Source organism: Macrobrachium nipponense, chromosome 39 (genome assembly GCF_015104395.2).
Source record: "Macrobrachium nipponense isolate FS-2020 chromosome 39, ASM1510439v2, whole genome shotgun sequence".
NCBI classification, from domain to species: Eukaryota; Metazoa; Arthropoda; class Malacostraca; order Decapoda; family Palaemonidae; genus Macrobrachium; species Macrobrachium nipponense.
This window is the reverse complement of record NC_061099.1, coordinates 5,798,067-5,811,180: the sequence shown is the minus strand read 5'-3', so window position 1 is coordinate 5,811,180 and position 13,114 is coordinate 5,798,067.

Below are 13,114 nucleotides of genomic sequence, written 5' to 3'. Positions count from 1 at the left end.
GGCCTTTAGCCTAAATTCTGTATTCATTTCAGTTCAATTTAAAATTCAAGGAGCCAGTGACTAGATATCTCAACAGGAAAGAAGACAGAAGCAGTGCATAGGGAGAAGGAGAATGAAATTGGTTTATAAACGAAGTATGTAAAGAAGACCGCCTGAAGTAGTGCAGTTGCTAACCACGAGACGGCATCGCGAAAACGTAAACAAAAGAATGAAAAAGATGCTATTCAAGGGCAAAGTTGGGGGAAGAACCACCTGTGGGGGAGGTGACGAAGATTTGCTCAGGCGCTCTAGTGAGCAAAAAGTTGCAGATGGTAAATGGCTCAATAAACTGTATTGGTGCAACTGGAGAGGTGCTTCGTGGCAAGCGTAACGATTAATTGCAGATGGAGTTCGCCGCTTAATGATTTAAATGGAGGTGCAAACGTCAGTTTGAGTGTCTAGGGCGTGACTGTTGAAGATAAGAAGGGAACGGTAAGAACTCTTCAAGAATGGAAAGATGTCTCGAGTTGATAGCGATGGTGGAGTCGAGTGGCTATGACGTGCAAGGTTTATTTTGGTCCAGAAAGAATGGTGGGATACATAAAGAATTGGGGTAATGTTATTGCGGGAATTACACATGCCCAATGTTATTTGGCATGCATGGGAAGGTATATTAGGATTTTGATTAAGGTACAACTATCTACTATATATATATATATATATATATATATTATATATATATATATATATATTGTTTTGTGTGCGTTGAATAGGTATATTGGTATACATCTCAATTTTCTTTTGTTTCTTTTTCTTTGGTAAAAAAACTTCATTATTGTAGTTAGACAAATCAACTGCTAGTTCCATACATGAATGATAATCAGGTAACCGAGGCATTGAAGCCTGAAAGATTATTAGTTAGCAAACATTCAGTAATTTAATGAAAACTTAGCAGTAGTTGGAACGAAACCATCCCGGCGTTGCAATTTAATGAGTAATAATTTACATTTGAGTGGAGAGAGAGAGAGAGAGAGAGAGAGAGAGAGAGAGAGAGAGAGAGAGACTCTTAACTCCCCCTGGTAACACAAAACCTTGTCCGTTATAACCATGTGCTCGACGCAACCCCTCCCCTCCCCCCATTTCTATCTCTTCCCCCTTTCCTTTAACAAGTCCCCTTCCCCTCCGCTTCCAATCACACACACTCACACGCACATTTACCTTCCTTTCTCTCTCTCTCTCTCTCTCTCTCTCTCTCTCTCTCTCTCTTCCCATGCATGACGCCTGGTCAGCGCAGGAAAACGGGGTTTTCATTCTAGACCCCTTTCACATCCTCTTGACATAGTTACGTCACCTTAGTCATCACTGTTCGCTTTTATGAAGGATGTGGAAGGGGTTGTGGAGGGGGGGGGGGTTGCTTCAGCATGCTCTGTGGGCTCGCGCGCGTGTTACATACACGCGCGCGCGTTTAGTAGAGCACACGTTGCTGCTTGCTCATGCATGCAGGCTGACTGGTTCACGCGTGCGTGCGTTTCTTCATGCGGTTGAATTAAATCTAATTTTTAAAAATCCCGTGTCATTTCTGTTTCATGATGGTTATTAGAAGGTAATGTACATTTGGTTGTTTGTATTACGGTGTCAAATTATGTACACTGGAATGTGTGTCATGTTAAACCAACTTGGGACACCAGACAAGCCTTAGATGTGTGATGTTAGATTCAAATGTATTTGTACGAATATGTATAGAAAATCAGGTAGTTGCCATTCCGAATGTTTATAGGCTCCCAGATTTTTGTCACCTTGAAGAACCGTAAAGCCGTTATCAATAACCTGTTTTTAACTTTTTTTCCTGCTTGATTTTTTTTTTTTTTTTTTTTTTTTTTGCGGCTTGAAAATTGGGCTGTTTTTGGGATAGAAAATGTCTTCAATACATATATATAAATAAAAGAAGTGTACCTTACGGGGAAAGATATATCGTACATGACTGCCATAAAAATATGGATTATTTTCTAGTTTTTATATTCTGGAATATGGTTGCGTTCATATGAAATAATAGAGAAACCAAAACTGTAGTTTCTCCTTTCAAGTTGAGACGAAACCAAATTTAACTTCCAGCTTATGCTGGCTACATAATACATATTAGGGTAGGATGGGATTGAACCACGGACCTTGGCAAGGAATAACGCGGTGCTTTCAGTACAATGCTTTTGATATCTTCTTGGTCTTAATATCTTTTGTTGGTATGGTCGGGAACAGGCTTAGTATATCCTTTTAAGTGCTGAACGCGCAAACGATGGAAAGGAGACAAATGACGTTAAATAGACACCACAAAATACACTTGGAAGCAAATAAGTTCAAAGATGAATATATATTGAAGAGGATGATAGATATGAATCAAGAATAATATATATTTGAATGAATGATATACTATATATATATATATATATATATATATATATATATTAATCAAGTATAATATATAGATGAATCAAGAATAATATGTATATGAGGCAAGGATAATATATTTGAATCAAGAATAATAGATAGTAGAAGAGTCAAGGATAACATATGAATCAAGAGTAATATATATGCATCAAGAATAATATATTTGAGTCAAGAAGAATATAGTATATGAATCAAGGACAATATATATGATACAAGAACAATATATTTGAATCAAGAACAATACATTTGAATCAAGAATAATATAATGGAATCAAGAATGAAATATGTGAAACAAGAATTTATATATAAATCAATAATAACGTATATGAATTTAGGATAATACATTTGAATCAAGAATGACATATATCAACCAAGAATCACATACAAGACTCAAGAATAATAAAAAGAAATGACCATGAAATAAACATGAAAAGAAATTGATGCGTGAAGACTAATCAACACTCCAGTTGCAAGAAGCACATTCACTAGGCAGTCAGTCACAGCTTTTTCTAAACGTTGGGTTCGGGCAGCAGCCAATTTCCCCAGTGGCCCAGGAGTGGGTGTTGCACCCGAGGGGGGCACGTAAGATTTATGGGCACGCCTGTGTGTAGTAGTAGCCACAGCAGCATCAATGTCCCCATTGCTACACACGCGTGGGTCCGAATGACTGACGTCACTGACTTCGTGACTCCATCTTGGAGACGTTGCTGGGTGAACTTTCTCGCAGGTGACAAGATTTGCCCCTTTGGGGTCTAGCCCGTAGGGGTTAGTACCGTCAGTACACTTGACTGGGTGCACTGTAGGCGTTACTAAATCTTTGTTTGTAGCTGCAACCACTTTTATTCCCTTTACTGTACCTCCATTCATATTATCTCTCTTCCATCTTGCTATCCACCCTCTCCTAAGAATTATTTCGGTGCAACTGTTAGGTTTTCTTCCTGTTGCACCTTTCAAACCTATCCACTCTCACTTGCTTTCCAGCGCTGAATGACCTCATAGGTCCCAGTGCTTGGTCTTTGACCTAAACTCTCTATATGCCAATTCCCTTGAGGTCAGGGGTTGAGGTCGTGACCCCAAAAAACCTGGGAGTATTCCTGAGACGGATACCCTTAGAGGGTTAGTTGAGAAGCATTAATGATCTTTTTAATAAGATAGGTCGCATTTTATGCTTTTGTAGATGCAGGTCAATTGAACTATCAAGGTAGGTCGCATTTTATGCGGTACAGATGAAGGTCAATTGAACTATTAAGGTAGGTCACATTTTATGAGGTGTAGATGCAGGTCATTGAACTATTAAGGTAGGTCACATTTTATGAGGTGTAGATGCAGGTCATTGAACTATCAAGGTAGGTCACATTTTATGAGGTGTAGATGCAGGTCATTGAACTATCAAGGTAGGTCACATTTTATGAGGTGTAGATGCAGGTCATTGAACTATCAAGGTAGGTCACATTTTATGAGGTGTAGATGCAGGTCATTGAACTATTAAGGGAGGTCACATTTTATGAGGTGTAGATGCAGGTCATTGAACTATTAAGGTAGGTCACATTTTATGAGGTGTAGATGCAGGTCATTGAACTATTAAGGTCGGTCACATTTTAGAGGTGTATGATGCGGTCATGAACTATAAGGTAGGTCACATTTTATGAGGTGTAGATGCAGGTCATTGAACTATTAAGGTCGGTCACATTTTTTAGAGAAGATGCAGATCAGTTGAATTATCAGGATAGGTGACATTTTATGCGGAGGAGGTGCACGTCAACTCTCAGTGTAATGACCTGTAACAGGCAGACAGAGGCAAGGAAGCTGTGAGTTCGCCTTGAGCGCGTGTTGGGGACATAGATGGCAGATATCACGGAGCATTGTTGGAGCTTGGAAACAATGCAAGTCGCACCTGGCTTTGGTTTTTTTTTTTTCCTATGTGTAATAGTTCCCACGAACTGGCCTTTGAACTCGACCATTATAATTGTCCGTTTGTGAAGGGATAATGCAAATCATTTTGCTTATATATTTGATGAAGACACGAACCATTTAAATGAATAACTATTGTAAATAGTTCCCTGGGAGTGTAAATAGGAATTAGTTACGTGACACACACACATACACACATAAATATACTTAGATTATTTATTTGTTTATTCATTTCTTAATTTATCTTTTTCTAATAACTGACCTCGTCTTTCTGTATTTCCCATTACCTTCTGTTACTGCTTTCAAATGAAAACCATATCCTTTGAAAGCTTGAATTTCAAGTCAGTGGCTTTCATGGGCTTGCTCCAAGTGAATAGGGTTCATCTTCTGAATAATATAATAATAATAATAATAATAATAATAATAATAATAATAATAATAATAATAATAATAATATACACACATAATTACATGCATACATACAGTAATTTGCTAGACTCACTGAAAGTGTGGCACAGGGATTAGTCATTAATTCCAAGGTCCATAGAGATATAAACCTTGATTAATTCATTCTTTCCTGTGATCATTAAACAAATTGTAGAGGTTAGCAACAGCAAGCCACTCCTGCTCTCTCTCTCTCTCTCTCTCTCTCTCTCTCTCCTCTCTCTCTCTCTCTCTCTCTCTCTCTCATATATATGTATATGTGTGTGTGTGTGTATGTAATTTATAATTCGATGAGCAGTTCTTATAGGAGCGTATTTATGCAGCATTTCACTCTCTCTCTCTCTCTCTCTCTCTCTCTCTCTCTCTCTCTCTCTCCGCTTTGCCACCACGACTTAGTGATTGTTATATCCTGTGCATGACTCATATATTACCTCTTATTAAATGAAGGCCATGGCTATTTTCTCTCTCTCTCTCTCTCTCTCTCTCTCTCTCTCTCTCTCTCTTCTTGTAAAATACCGTTTTAATTTATATTTATCATTTTTTATCCGAACATTTTCTTGATTAAATGGAAAATATTGATTTTATTCCTTTGTAGATATATTAACTATAAAAGAGTATTCTTATTTCTCTTTTCATTGATTTTCTGCAGAGAATTTTTTTTTTCATCTTCTCCCATAACTTGATGCATTAACTGCATGATTCTAAATTTTTATTGGGTCTTATTATTTGAATGGTGTTAACCTGTGTTTGTTGATTGTTACTTCAGTTCTCGTTCTCACAAACGAAACCTTACCTTATAGGTTGATTTGAGAGGAAAATCTAATTTGTAAAATTTTAATACGCCTCAGAGATTGGCAGGCAAAGATGTTTAGCCATTTAGTTTTCTGTAAAGGAATATTGTTGAGATAGTTATTTGCTTGTCCGCCCTCAGATCTGAATAACTACTGAGGCTAGAGGGCTGCAAATTGGTATGTGGATCATCTGTACTCCAATCATCACACATACCAAATTGCAGCCCTCTAGCTTCAGTAGTTTTCATTTTACTTTAATGTTAAAATTAGCCATGATCGCACGTATAGGTGCCAAGAACACAGGCCACCACCGGGCCGTGCCTGAAAGTTTCATAAACCATTATGCGCTGAGAAGAAAGATTGTTTATTACTTTCCCCAAAGGAAGATTGTCGAATTTTAACCTTAATTTGTTAATGAATGCAAATCATCACTTTCACGAGTCACCTGGTCCAATTGGTTCTTTGTAGAGCGTGGAAATTTGAGCTCATTTGAATTGACGAGAGGTTTGCCTTCGTTTGAGAGAGATGAGCTTGACACTTTTCTGAAAGAAAATGAAGACTCATCTCTTGTGTGAGTGACAAGAACTTTCCCTTGATTAAATCGAAAACTCGCACCTCATCAGAGAGATTATGCGAATCAACTCTTTCTTAGTTGAGACCTACTAAGCCATGCGTGTCGTCGGTGAGTGAACATCTCTCGTGAGTGTCATCACCCGAGTTAATATGAGAATCTTCTTCGTGAGTGAATGTAGCATCCTTTGATTTCTCTGAATGGATATGTAAAATAAATTGGAGATTATTGAGTACAAGTTTTCTCATTGCAGATTATAGACTTAACAACTTCAAGAAAAAGAGCTATAACAGCAGTAAATTACAAATGAAATTCAACTAAGAAAATCTGCATTAAAGAATAAAAAAAAAATACCACGAAGAGCATAAGAAACAGTACTCTGCAGTGATTATAATAGTGGACAGAAATTTGTTGAAATTAGAAAAATAAGCACTTATGACCAGTTGAAATAGACAGACAGAGAGATCCGTGAGGCTCTTCAGATCTTAAGAATGAACATCTTATCTGAAGAGATTCGAAAATACTCGGTTATTTTCACTATTTATAAAAGAGAAACAGACCAGTTACTCTCGACCTCCCATTGCTTTAACTATACCTTGAAGTATCTATATAATCCAGATCTCGCAGACCAGGACGGTCCCAGACCTATAGTATACGCTTTTATGCCTCGGAGGTCATTTGCGGTGTGGCCCGGTCACTTTGTCGGTCTCTCGTCCCGTGTCGTTAACTGGGAAGTGAAGGGTTTGAATAGGATGCCACAAGGGCTCAGGCGTGTCCCGAGTGTGATCCTTTATCCGCCGCAAATTGCCGACGGAATCCTTTAGGGAAAACGTAGGACTCCAGTTTAATGGGGGTGTTTTTTTTGGGAATAAAGACGAAAGCGTCGGGTTAGGAGAGGAGTAAGAGGAGTCCTTGGCTATAGGAAGGACTCGTGGTTTTGTTTTATAGTTTCAACTTCAGTTTTTGAAAGGCTTTCGCATCTCGATTTTTGTACCATTTTCGTCTCTCTCCTTACGTTGTCAGTAAAGGTTAGAAGGTCATGATCTCTCTCTCTCTCTCTCTCTCTCTCTCTCTGGTTTCGTCATGCTTGTTTCAAAAGATTAAGAAAATTATTGCTTTCAGTACTTTTGATTTACCAGGCCTTTGTTTTTTATTATTATTTTTGTTAAGATTATTGAGCATTGCAAAAAGGACATTATCTTGCAGTAGATACAAGTTTCAAAATGTGAAAGCTGTAGATGTAGATGTTGCGGGAAACCTTTTTAATTCTAAAATGTCGAGTCTTTTGTGTAACTGTATGAAAAAGCCAAGGTTTTCTGAAAAGTTGTCCAACTCGCGCAGTACTGACCCCAAGAGCTGACCCCTATATGAATGACTGTACCTTGTACCCACTTGTACCTTGCTCTGACCTTTGCAACGTCATTTGACCTTCCTGGGGGACGGAACCAGCTGTCTCGGTCTTGTCTTGTATTGCCGTCTTTTTGACGGTATGGGTACGCAATTGTAGTACAACCAGTATGGTGTTTGTACTGTTCAGAGAGCGCGTCTGGTTAGGACGCAGGTATTTTATCGTGAGATATTGGGCTTCTTAAGACCATGGCTAAACTAGGATCTGATTTTGTTCTATTTTTAACTGGTGTCCTGTTAGAATATGCGTTTTAGTCTATGCTCTACACCACCACCTCCACCTCCACCTCCTCCTCCTCCTCCTCCTCCTCCTCCTCCTCCTCCTCTGCCTGCCTGCCTGATATTGATTGGTGGTTTAGAAAGGTTTTAACCGGTTCGACCTTCGCAGCCAGCCATTGAGCATCATGGCTGTTTATTCATGGTAACAAGAGTTATATTGGGCTAGGGTATCAGGGATATTAGGAAGGAATAGGAGTTGGAGATCATATTTGCATGGATTTCCCCAGGGCTCTGTATGATTACATTATTTTGTATTGCCATTGTTTACGGTTACTTGTTTTATTCGTATTCTTTTTCCTTCCCCTCCTAACAATGGTTTCATAGTGCTTCAACTGCTTTGAGGTGTTCCTCCTGTGACAACCTTTCAAACGCTCGAGTTCCGTGTCAGCACTGAATGACCTCACGGGTCCCATCGCTTGGCCTCGAGCCTAAATTTTACATTCCATTCCTAGTACAGTAGATCGAAATAAGATTTCGTGTTCGGTCCATTATTGAGTGGACAATTTTTTTTTTCAATAGCTTACCAGCTACACAAAGAAGGTCGAAGACGTGTATATTTTATTGTGAAATATTGCTATCAAAAAGCGTTCCCACAACGCTGCACCGGAGAGAAACATACATTGTCTCCCCCTGAGGTTTTTCCGGGGTTCAGTGGACATCATTCTGCCCTCGAGGCTCGACGTAGGACAAGGGTAGATGCCCTGGGACAAGGGTAAGGCAGCTAGCGAGACTTTGGCACGGTGCGATCCGGTTACGGTTGGTAAGAAGCAGCTATAGGAAGCACGCTCTCTCAAGTGACATCGTAATGTGCCCAGTGACAAAGTGCCCGTCTGACGTCACAGGTAACGGTTAGTAGGGCCCTTGTCCCACGGGAGGGGGGGGATGAGTTCTCAAAAAGTCGGATGTGGCAATTGGAGAGAGAGAGAGGAAGAGAGGAGATACGAATAAAGACTGGAAAGAGAGAGGGAGAGAGAGAGAAGAGGTGACAGAAAAAATCTGGAGAGAGGAGAGAGAGAGAGAGAGAGAGAGAGAGAGAGAGAGACCTTACTGACCTTACAGAGAGAGAGAGAGAGAGAGAGAGAAAGAGAGACCTTACTGACCTTACAGAGAGAGAGAGAGAGAGAGAGAGAGAGAGAGAGAGTATGAAAGAAGAGGTGATAGAAAAAATTCTGTAGAGAGACAATAAAGAGGCAATACAAAAATTTTGTGTAGAGAGATAGAGAGAGAGAGAGAGAGAGAGGAGAAAAAGAGGCGATACGAGCCATTTTTTTTTTTTTTTTTTTGGATTTTTGAGGAGAGAGAGAGAGAGAGAGAGAGAGAGAGAGAGAGAGAGAGAGAGAGTATGGATCAAAGAAGTGATGAAAATTTTTGGTGATAGAGAAAAAAATCAAAGTTATGATAAAAATTCTTGAGAGAGAGAGAGAGAGAGAGAGAGAGAGAGAGAGAGAGAGAGAGAGAGCACGAGCCGGAAATGTCAAAAATACACATTATAATTAGAAAGAGCAGGTGAAATTCAGGAAAAATATTAGAAATTAAAAAAGGCGAGAACCGACGCGATGATTGATTCCGACACCAAGTACAAGCTTTCACAAGTGTGAAGGCAATGCAGGAAGCAGTGCCAACGACTCGTGTGTTGCTTAACTCAAACCTGTCGTCGCCTGTTATTCCCATTTTTGTGTTAACTGGATTACGTCCGTGACACTCTTCTTGGGGACAAGTGGACTACTTGAAGTTACACCCTTTTATGAGCATACGAACAGGTGTAAGTCTTATGCTTACATTGTCAGTTAATGTAAATTGGATAAACGATTTTCCCCATATATGTCGAATTTTCCATAGACAAGAGCTTTCACACTTTTCCTTATGTAGATTTACACTATAAATACACATATATAAATATGTGCGTGTGTGTGTGTGTAGTGAAATGATGCTGTATTTGCGTGCGTTTGTGTATATACTTTACTGGTATGCTACAAGCGGAACTGTGTAACTTTAGCGACTATAGCTGATTAGAAAGTGGAATTGTATAGGCTTAATGTCTGGGATTATTTATTTCGATCTCAGCTTTGTTTTGTCCTTCGAGAAAAGAGAAACCAATGGCTTGCATTTATTACTTTTTGAAAATTGGTTAACCTGACCTAACCCAGCCTAACCTAACCTATTTCTCGAAGAGTCTTCATCAAGTTATCCCCAAGGAGAGTAGAGATTGGAGAATTGCTTTAATGTTTTTCCTGAGGGGAAATGGTGTCCCCTCTTGTCCGCAACACGTGTGTTTTAGTTGTAAGTGCAATGTACTGAAAGATTAAAGATCACTGGATTTCATCCATTATGTGGTTTCAGAAGCAATTCTCTCGTGTTTTCTTAGATATTGTTTATTATTGGTCTCTCCAGCCAGAAAGAAGAACTCTTTCCCCCCCCCCCCCCCCTTTTTTTTTTTTTTTTTTTTTTTTTTTTTTTTTTTTTTTTCTGCAAGTCTCCAGAAATAAATACCTGACGCCTGACGTGAAATTTGTAAGTTGTGAAGTAAGCAGAACCCTGACTTTTACATGCAGTCTAAATTCTGATAAAATCTTTTTTTTATGGCTTTTGACTACTGAAGGCTAAACCTGAAACGTCTCTACAGTTTAAGACCGTTGTTAGTTGTATATAAAAGTTCATACTGTACACCAGTGTTTTTTTTTTTCTCCACTTGACCCTGATATCTGGGGTTTCAGTTTCTGCTTTGATCACCTTGCGTCATTTTTCTTCTCATTTATATTCTGAAAGAGGATTATTGTCCCAATTTTCATGCTTTTTCTGTTAGTTCATTTAAAAAAAAACATTCACTTTCAACAAATTAGTAGTATATGTTATGCTTATAGTTGTTCTTTGGTTGTGGATTTGCTGTATACTTTCGGGGTAGTGCGTTTTCCAACAGACACTATAAATATATATATATTATATATATATATATATATATATATATATATATATATATATATGTGTGTGTGTGTGTGTGTGTGTGTGTGTGTGTATTTTTATATATGTGTATGTATGTATCATTAAATTAATATGAATACGTTGAGTGGTACATGTGCTCGCATACTTGATGATTTGACATGTGTACTTGGGTATTCAATTATGAATGTGTTTACTTATCCTCTATTTAATCCGGCATATATCAATATCAGTTCATTCTCAGTTGAGGGAGAAGTGCAGTGTTATTCCCACAAGAAGAAACATAACGACAAGAAGAAACAACGACCTTGTATGGAAAAGGCACTAACTAAGCAAAGAGCGTACGACTTATCAGTACTGAATGGTATCGCGATTCCTTATATGGAACGACACACAGACTGGCAGACAGAACCAAGGTCGGGAAAGCAAAAGAGGAGAAACATGAATGAGGAAGTCTAAGAGAGAGAGAGAGAGACTGTCAGCCTTATTTGGGTCTGTCGCTCATTCATTGACAAGGACGTTGAGGCGAAGCCGTGGCATTTGGTGTCGTGTGTTTAGTGTTTTTATTCGTGTCACAAAGCAGACCAGCTTATAACTGCCTCTTCTCTTCCGTTGACAACCCTTATCTCTACCTCCTCCCCCTCCTCCTCCTCCTCCATCTCTTTTCTAGGTCCACCTCCTCCCCTGAAAGACCATGTCCCATTTGAAATTTGCTAAGGTTTAATTTAAATAATAATTATTAAAAATTTTCCTATTTCCCCAATATATTATTTTATTTTTAAATATTGTTTGTTACATATAACGTCCCTTTTGAATATTTTGACAAAATGCAGGTCTCGCCCCACAATTTGGTATTTTCCCAATACATTTATATTTTATTTTTAAATTCTTGGGCATAACTCGTGGTATGTTAGGTATGCCAAAAATATACGAGTTAGATATATATACCGCACATATTAAAAAAGAAAAAGAAAAATACATTTAGAACATAAGAAATATTTAAGTATTCTAATTGTATATACGTCCATGCGTAAAACCTTTTAATTAACTTTCCCAGAACCTCTTCAGAAAGTATATGTATCCGAATTGCCCTCTTAGCAATCCACTTTCATCAGGTGGGGCTTCCGTCACTGACCCTTTCTCGCAAGAAAAAAGTATTGTGAGTGTGAGAACGTGACTCACTCACGTTCGGTACCGTTCCTTTACTTTCTCCTTATATGGAGACATAGCGGCCCCCGTTCCCAGACGGCGACGTCACACTTTTTTTTTTCTCTTACTCGGGAAGTAAGCTTACAAACTGCTTTATTGTTGTTGTTGCTGATGTTGTTCTTTTTGGCCTGGGGTAGGAGAGGTCTATGGAGGAGCCTAAAAAGGATTCTTAGGATAAGTTATTTATGATTTATTCACTAGAATGGAAATTAAAAAAAAACATATGCTTGTTAAACAGTACAACACAATTATTCCTGATAAAATATAGTCTTTATTTTAATTTTTGCTGGTGAAACAATGTTCTATTTTGACCGTAGATTTTTGCTCGTTTTAATTTACATAAAAAACTTAGGTTTATAAAGTTTACAACTTATGCGTTAGGGGAAATCTTGCACATGGCCCGAGTAAGCTGGAGGTCAGATCACGCTTTTTTCTTCTTTTTATATATATATTATTTAATAATATAACTACGCGCTCTTTTTTTTTTTTTTTTTTTTTTTTTTTTTTTTTTTTTTAACAATTTCTCGCTCTGCTGATTGACCGGACACAAAAGAGGGTTCGTCGTCAAGTGGACGGGGGAGACCACTTGGAGTCGAGGGGAAAGTGGTCGAGTGCTACTTAACCAATACACCATGAGGTTAGATATTATATATGGACCTTTACGGAGGTGGGCTCTTTTGGAGAGCCAGATATTATAGCCCTTATATATATATATATATATATATATATATATATATATATATATATATAATATATATATATATATATCGGTGGTCCGAGTTCGATTCTCGGCCCGGCCAACGCGGAACCAGAGGAATTTATTTCTGGTGATAGAAATACCTTTCTCGATATAATGTGGTTCGGATCCCACAATAAGCTGTAGGTCCCGTTGCTAGGTAATCAATTGATTCCTAGTCACGTAAAAAATATCTAATCCTTCGGGCCAGCCCTAGGGAGAGCTGTTATCAGCTCAGTGGTCTGGTAAAACTAAGATATACTTACTTTATATATATATATATATATATATATATATATATATATATATATATGCTTAAAAAATCACTGTAGATGCACGTGACTTCAAATATAAGCGAATCGCTTATATATATATATATATATATATATATATATATATATATATATA